The sequence below is a fragment of the Gorilla gorilla genome, chromosome 1 (genome assembly GCF_029281585.2).
Source record: "Gorilla gorilla gorilla isolate KB3781 chromosome 1, NHGRI_mGorGor1-v2.1_pri, whole genome shotgun sequence".
Classification (NCBI taxonomy): Eukaryota; Metazoa; Chordata; class Mammalia; order Primates; family Hominidae; genus Gorilla; species Gorilla gorilla.
The window spans coordinates 148,759,519-148,767,118 of record NC_073224.2 but is presented as its reverse complement, the minus strand read 5'-3'; the positions used below and the strand labels follow the sequence as shown (position 1 = coordinate 148,767,118).

General features: G+C 42.1%; 1 pseudogene; it reads right to left on the bottom strand.

Annotated features, from left to right (window-relative positions):
• Positions 1–1,972: 1,972 nt before the first annotated feature.
• On the bottom strand, positions 1,973–3,236 carry LOC134758903 (uncharacterized; annotated as a pseudogene).
• Positions 3,237–7,600: the final 4,364 nt, after the last annotated feature.

Here is a 7,600-nt window from a genome sequence, read left to right as displayed (position 1 = left end):
GTGTCCTGGGCTGGAGTCCTCAATCTTTGTGCTTGAATAAACTCTCTTTAAATAACATTCTAATTCTCTAATTATCTGTACACTCAGCTGAAAAAAGCCAGCCAGAGAATAAGACAAAATAACTGGGAGATCTATTCTTTTTCTTTCTTTCTTTCTTTCTTTCTTTTTCTTTTTTCTTTTTTTCTTTTTTTTTTCTTTGAGATAGGGTCTTGTTCTGTCATCCAGGCGGGAGTGCAGTGGTATAATCTCAGCTCACTGCAACCTCAACCTCCCAGGCTCAAGCGATCCTCCCATCTCAGCCTCCTGAGTAGCTTTGACTACAGGCATGCACCACCACGCCCAGCTAATTTTGTTTTGTTTTGTTTGTTGTTGTTGTTGTTGTTTGTTTCTTTTTGAGATGAAGTCTCACTCTGTTACCCAGGCTGGAGTGCAGTGGCATGATCTTGGCTCACTGCAACCTCTGCCTCCCCAGTTCAAGCGATTCTCCTGCCTCAGCCTCCCGAGTAGCTGAGATTACAGGTGCCCACCACCACACCTGACTAATTTTTTTGTATGTTTAGTAGAGACAGGGTTTCACCATGTTGGCCAGACTGGTTTTGAACTCCTAACCTCACGTGATCCACCCACCTTGGCCTCTCAAATTGCTAAGATTACAGGAATGAGCCACTGCGCTCAGCCAATTTTTGTATTTTTTGTAGAGACAGGATTTCGCCATGTTGCCCAAGCTGGTCTTGATCCCCTGAGTTTAAGCACACTACCTGCCTTGGCCTCCCAAAGTGCTGGGATTACAGGTGTGAGCCACCACACCTGGCCAGGGAGATCTATTTCCAACATACTTAGAAGCTTCTAAAAAAGGTTTTGATAAAATCACATATTTACAAGAGGAAAACAAGATTGTCTGAAACCATTTCTAAATTGAAAAATACTGCCAGCATTGATTTTCAGTTAGGTTTCCTATGAGGAACACAGGTTTTCCTGTTGGTTCCTTCATCCTGCATCCATCTGATAGGCAGATACTTTTTAGAATTATACAATACCCACATTTCTTTCTCTTAAAAGAGGGGTAATCACTCTGTGGTTCACCCTCCATGTGTACATTGAAAAATGTGCATGCCATTTCTCCTATTAATCTCCTTTTGTGTGAATTCATTTTTCAGTGAAACTTCAGAGGTGAAGGGGAAGCTTTCCCTTGGCCTACACAGCTTTGGTGCCATGAGCGGGATACCAAAGCTTCTCTGCTAGAAGCCACAGCGAAGGGAACCAGCAAAGAGGTAAGATTTTTTAACCAGACAGGCTCACAGTCTCTCTTTCTGTGAAGTCTGATTTGAGGCAAGAAAATAGGGTCTGGAGGCAGGGAACATAACATGGATTCACACTTCAGCTATGACAGGAAATATCCTCTTCATAGGGCGTAGGCCAAGTAAATGACCTTGTAACTTTACTTCATCCTCTCCATTTACATAGTGTTATATATAAAGTTTCGGTGCCGCAAAAGAAATAGCACTCGAATATAAAATTTTCTTAATTCTCAGCAAGGCAAGATACTTCTACAGAAGGGTGTGCCCTTACAGATGGAGCAATTGTAAGGGCACACTTGGACAAGGGAGGGGAAGGGGTTCTTATCGCTGACACACGTGGCCCCTGCTGCTGTGTCATTCCCCTATTGTCTAGGGTTAGACCGCACAGGCTAAGCTAATTCTGGTTGGCTAATTTAAAGAGAATGACAGGGTGAGTGCTTCAGCAGGAGTCAGGGCAGAGCAGGTAGCAGGCAATCGGAATGAGTCAGGGTAGAGTAGGTAATCGAAAAAGGTTGCTTTACGAGGAAGTTGAAAAGTAGAAGGCAAAGAATTGAACATACTGACATATTAATTTTTTTAAAAGACACTTAGAACTCAGGTTGTTAGCAACCTCTCCCCTTGTATTTCCTTACAGCTTTCTTTTCAAACTTTTTTTTTTTTTAACATGTCTTGGCTTAGTTGTTTTGCTTGATTTTCCAAAAGAAGAAGCTTCCATGGATAAGGTGGAGGATAGTAAGGGAGGTTTTAGTAAGTGCTGTTTTTATGAGCCTCTGCATCAACTTACAGATGCATGGTATGACACAGCACCTGACAATAATAAGTATACCTATTACAGCTGCGAGGGAAGTAAGAATTGAGGCTATTATTCTTCCATTTACTGAACTACTTTTCCAGCCATCCTGTAAAGGGGTCATTTACCCCTGAGTTGCTGGCTAACTCATTGGATAGAGCAGTCAGATCTTGCAATGCCTTTGCTATACTTCCATTAAGGGCGGTGTTGTTTGGGATGAAGGTGCAACATTGAGTTTTAATCATAACGCAAACTCCTCCTCTTTCTGCTAATGTCATGTCTAAGGCTATCCTATTTTCCCAAGCTATCTGGCTAGTAGCCCTTAATTGTTCAGCTATTCCTTTAACAGCATCTCTAGTGTAGTTAATAAATTGCTGCTGGTTGTAATAGATGTAGTTTATCTAATCTATATTTTTATTAATTTTCACCCACAAAAATATAGACTCAAATACTGCGGCTATTTGATTTTGGGCTTTAAATTGATCTAGTATTCCCCGTGGGACTCTAATTGTGTCTAAATAGACATGAGAGTTGAAAGACATATAAGGGGCTTCTCTCGCTTTACGATGTCTTATTTTTCCTTCCCTCTGGTTGATGAAATGCCAGGATGAAAGGGATAGCCAATTGGACTAAAGCACAAGTGCCACTCTAGTTATTTGGCAGAATGTCCAGTAAAGGTCCACCACAATACCACCTCACATCCACTCGGGGATGAACAAAGGCTGATTGATAAGCTCTTGAAAATACTTAAGCTCACTGCATCCCTTCAGGTCTCCAAGGAATGCTAAGTTTCCTCCCTGTCATGAGAGACACGAAGTGAACTTAGTGTTGGGAGACGGAGGCTGGATGGCCCTCGGGGGCTGACTCGCGGGGTGCCTGACTTCAGGATATAACAGAGAGAGAGCTTGGCATGACTTATTTCTCCAGGCTGTAGAATCCTAGAAAAGAGCTACCATGCAGCCCATGCCTAGTCGACTGGAGGACCACCTTAGTGGAAAGGGGACAATCTGGGCCTCTGGCCTGCCATGTGTGCAAGCATAATAATAGCTTTTGTTAAACATGTGGACAGAATATTTGATCCATTCTAACCAGGCATTTGCATGTTGGTATCCTGTCTTAATTGCCAAAGTTTGTTTTAAGTCTTTAACTTCTATGATCCTCTAGTAAAATGAATGTATGGTTTTAGGAAATTACAAAAACCGGTTGGGGCAGTCCATCCTTGCTCTTTAGTGGTCCACAGAACATTGGACCAACTACGGCATGAAAGCTCTCCATCGGAGGGCAGGACTCCTGGTTGACACTGGGGTCTTTATCGAAATCTCCCCAGATTAAATGGTCCTAATTTACTAATGCCCAGTCTGAGGAGAGTCAGGAGGGACAGAGGTACTTTTCTGAAGTAGAAAGCTGTCTTTGACTTGGCAAGTCCCCACAGGGTATAACAAGGCAAGCATTAAATGAAATAGTTTGAGGTGAAATTGACTTGGTTATGTTATAACTAGATGGTCAGCAGTAGAGCGAGGAAAGAAGAAAGTAATAGAATAGATGAAAGAGAGTTAAATTTTTCTTAGCTTTAGTTTGGTAGGGCTTTCCCCTGGGACTATGGCCTTCGACTCTGGAGGGGATGGCACTTTCTTGACTCGGGTGTGAGTCCATCCCCTTTCCGCTGTATGAACAGCAGTCTCGGTGGTTAACAGAACAAAGTAGGGTCCTTCCCAGGCCATCTCGAGTATTCCTTTTTCCCACCTTTTGATGAGAACGTGATCCTCAGGCTGGTCCTGGTTTACTGGAAATTCTAGGGGTGGTACCTGTGCTAAAAGACTTCTAGTTTTGAGGGAAAGGAAAGTGGAAGATAAACCAAGTATATAATTTCTAAGAAACTGATCTTTTGTTTTAAGTGTGGGGACATCAGCTGTGGACTTTATAGTCCTTGGCGCCTTTTTACTGAGAAATTTCTTTTAGCATCAATTTTTATTATTTTTAGACCAAAGAAAGTCAAACACCATTTTATATTTAACAATATATATAAACCTGTATGATTTTATACCAGTTAAGCTAAATTTCACCTTTATATTAGTGTGTTATTAATGTTAAACTTAATAAAACCTTGTAGACATATTTATCCAATTTTTAACATCTGACCATAAGATTTTTATAGACTCTTTTTAACCTTTTATAATTTTTGTTAATGAGCAGGTTAGTGCTTTAAGAAAAACCCATTGTACTTTTATTTTAATGTCCAGTTCACAGAAAAACTGGATGATACCTTTTTAACTTTAGCCAATATGTTTACACACAGAATTTCCTTTACAATTAACGTTTTAAAACTTGCTTAAACCTTCAAAACAAAATTTTTTTAACCTTTTAATGTAGGTAAAAGTCCACATTCTTATGCCTCTTTATAATCCTTTTACCAAAAGTATATTTTGCCTTCCTTATACACCTTGCACATAAACTGTTTCGTCAATAGTTTTACATTTAGGAGGCCTAATTACTTCTAAATTATACAATATTTCTTGCATAAATTCCCTTTTATAACTTTTTTTCACAGTTTTCACAATCTTCAACATGCCTCAACCTTCTGACTTGTTGCAAACATCCCTTTCTTTAAACAACCGGTTAATTTATTTTAGGACAAGAATTTACCATATAACATTTTTTATATACATTCTTCCCCCCACCTTTTTTTTTTCTAAAGATGATAACCATTATTCTCCAAAATGAACTTCCTTCATGTCCGTGGACTAGACTGCCTAAGGCCACAAGATTAGAAGTTAGGATAATACAGGTTACACTGTTAACTTTTAGCAAACTTTACTTTTGTTGAAAACCTTGTAAGTTGGGGATTTCAATTATTCTTTGCTATTAATAAAACCTTGTTTAGTCTAAATTAACTTAGGATTGGTATAGATGGTTCCTTCTTCGTTCTGTAAGTACTTTAAGGCTTGGCTGAGTGCAAATAGCAGGCACATTTGAACAGACCAATTATTAGGCAATTTTCCTAACTCTGCTTCTACAAGAGTTTCCTTATCACTTACTGAATACCCATTGTGTCTTTTTCTCTCAATCACCTGCGAGGAACCGTCTACCATCCTGACCTAGAGAGTTCCGCCTAGGTCTGGTTCGACCTTTGTATAGTCATTAATTAAGATTTAGATCCCCTGTTAGGAAACCTACTGGGTTAAGGGAATTTTTAGTGGTTAATGTTGAATCTTTTTTTTTTTTTAACAGAATAGCCTCATACTTTCTTCTGTTAGCAAAGCAGTTGTTGCTACAGATTGAATGTATTTGGGCCATCCGCAGGTTACTGGGTTAAGGATTTTTGATAGGAAGGGTATGGGTTGTTAGTAGACTTGGTGCTTTCGGGCTACGCCCTTGTTTACACTGACAACAAGATGGTATTGGAGTGTTACAGGGTCACGGAGAAGACCTTTAATTATCAATTATAGGTTTTAAATTTACCCTGGCTTTTAAAGAACTAGGGTACACTGTTTTTTCTTTACTACTTCTATCTCTCTCTCTGACTTTGTGTCTCTCTCTTTCTCTCTCTTTGACTCCCTCTTTGTCTCTCTGCCTCTCTTTCCCCTCTCTCTCTTGTCTCTGTCTCTCTCTCTCCCTCTCTCTCTCCTTCCCCTTCCCCTAGGGGAGGGACTGGCAGGAGTGAAACTGCTCTTTCTTCCCCTGAGAAGAAAGGAAAGAAGTGGTTTGTGTGAGGTTCAACCCTTGAAATTAGCAGAAGGCTCAACCCCTCACACCAGGGATGTCTCGCCTTGCCTTCCCTGGAAGGCTCAACCCCTCACACCACGGAGTGTCTTGCCTGTCCTGGAAGGTTCAACCCCTCAAACCAGGGAGTGTCTTGCCTGTCCTGGAAGGCTCAACCTCTCAAACCAGGGGGTGTCTTGCCTGTCCTGGAAGGCTCAACCCCTTAAACCAGGGGATGTCTTGCCTTGCCTGCCCTGGAAGGCTCAACCCCTCAAACCAGGGGGTATCTTGCCTTATTTGTCCTGGGAGGTTGATCTGTTTCCCCCCTTTCCCCCACTGAAGGTTCTTTGATACACTTCCCACCTGTGCTGTCCTCTCTGGCTGCTCCCCCAAGTGAGAATTAGGCCCTTCTTAGTGTTGGCATGCCGGTATAAATCCCATGGCAGGACCCGCCCTAAGCCATATGAGGTAGCTACGGAACCGCGGAGAAGACCCACTCACTCTGTCTAGCAGTAGGGCTTGTCACCATCCACACGAACAACACTGCAAGCAGGGTTGTTTGTGATCATTCACACACACACACATTTAGCCCTCCAGAATTTGACCACCAAGGATGTACTTTACTGGCTCCCACAGCTTCTCCTTCCTTGGTCTGTGCAGAGTCATTGCTGCAGTGTGTGAGGATCCTTCAAGCTAGGTTGCTGGCCAGTTTTTTTTTTTTTTTTCCCACGTTGCTGAGAGCTCGAGTTATTTTTTGCACTGGGTGGGTCTTGATTTCTCACTCCTGAGGCCACCACAAGGGGGCGGGGCGGGCCTCCTCATGAGTTAGAACCGGAAACCATCCCTGCAGGGGTATGTAATCCCAGACGAGCCCCCAAATTGTTATATATAGAGTTTTGGTGCCGCAAAAGAAATAGCACTCAAATATAAAATTTTCTTTTTAATTCTCAGCAAAGCAAGTTACTTCTATAGAAGGGTGCACCCTTACAGATGGAGAAATGGTGAGCACACACTTGGACAAGGGAGGGGAAGGGGTTCTTATCCCTGACGCACATGGCCCCTGCTGCTGTGTCATTCCCCTATTGGCTAGGGTTAGACAGCACAGGCTAAACTAATTCCGATTGGCTAATTTAAAGAGAATGACGGAGTCAGTGCTTTGGTGGGAGTCAGGGCAGAGCAGGTAGCAGGTAATCAGAATGAGTCAGAGTGAAGCAGGTAATCAGAGTGAGTCAGGGTGGAGCAGGTAATCGGAATGAGTTAGGGCGGAGCAGGTGATCGGAATGAATTAGGGTGAAGCAGGCGATCAGAATGAGTCAGGGTGGAGTAGTTAATTGAAAAAGATTGCTTTATGAGGAAGTTAAGTTTAAAAGTAGAGGGCAAACAATTGAACATACTGACATATTAATTATTTGAAAAGAAATTTAGAACTCATATCTAACAATAGGGTATACCCCAAGTAACCAATGGAATCCTCTAGAGGGTATCTAAACTCCCCAAAATTCTGTCATGGGGCCTTTGAGCCCCTATGCTCAGGCCCACTCCCACACTGTGGAGTGTACTTTCATTTTCAATAAATCCCTTCATTCCTTCCTTGCTTTGTTTGTGTGTTTTGTCCAATTCTTTGTTCAAGATGCCAAGAACCTGGACACCCTCCACCATTAACATATTTTGGTGAGCCACCCCAGAGGATGAGGTAAGCCCAAAGTTGTGGATTTATTCTCCTTTCTGCTCCATACAGAGAAATCTCTTTTCCTTTCCAACCCAGGACACTTGGTGGGCAGCACCTAAACCTGGAAGCAACTGCAGGTCTCTG